Genomic DNA, 773 nt, shown 5'->3' on the forward strand with positions numbered 1-773 from the left:
TAACGAGTATAGATCTATCTGTGCGTGTGTGTGTGTGTGTCCGTGTGTGTTTCCGTGTGTGTGTCCGTGTGTGTTTCCGTGTGTGTGTCCGTGTGTGTGTCCGTGTGTGTGTCCGTGAGTGCATGTGTTGGGTTGATGGACGTGATAACTGGGATGAGTGGACACTAAGCTTGGCTACCCCCTGTACATTCTTATACCATCTCTCATACTATCTCTCATACTATCTCTTATACCATCTCTTGTACCATCTCTCGTACCATCTCTTTCTCATACCATCTCTCATACCATCTCTTATACCATCTCTCATACCATCTCTCATACTATCTCTCATACCATCTCTCATACCATCTCTTATACCATCTCTTATACCATCTCTCATACCATCTCTTATACCATCTCTCATACCATCTCTCATACTATCTCTCATACCATCTCTCATACTATCTCTTATACCATCTCTTATACCATCTCTCATACCATCTCTTATACCATCTCTCATACCATCTCTCATACCATCTCTCATACCATCTCTCATACCATCTCTCATACTATCTCTTATACCATCTCTTGTACCATCTCTTGTACCATCTCTTTCTCATACCATCTCTTGTACCATCTCTTGTACCATCTCTTGTACCATCTCTTTCTCATACCATCTCTTGTACCATCTCTTGTACCATCTCTTGTACCATCTCTTTCTCATACCATCTCTTGTACCATCTCTTGTACCATCTCTTGTACCATCTCTTGTACCATCTCTTTCTCATACCATC

The sequence above is a fragment of the Aplysia californica genome, unplaced genomic scaffold (genome assembly GCF_000002075.1).
Source record: "Aplysia californica isolate F4 #8 unplaced genomic scaffold, AplCal3.0 scaffold01004, whole genome shotgun sequence".
Taxonomy (NCBI): Eukaryota; Metazoa; Mollusca; class Gastropoda; order Aplysiida; family Aplysiidae; genus Aplysia; species Aplysia californica.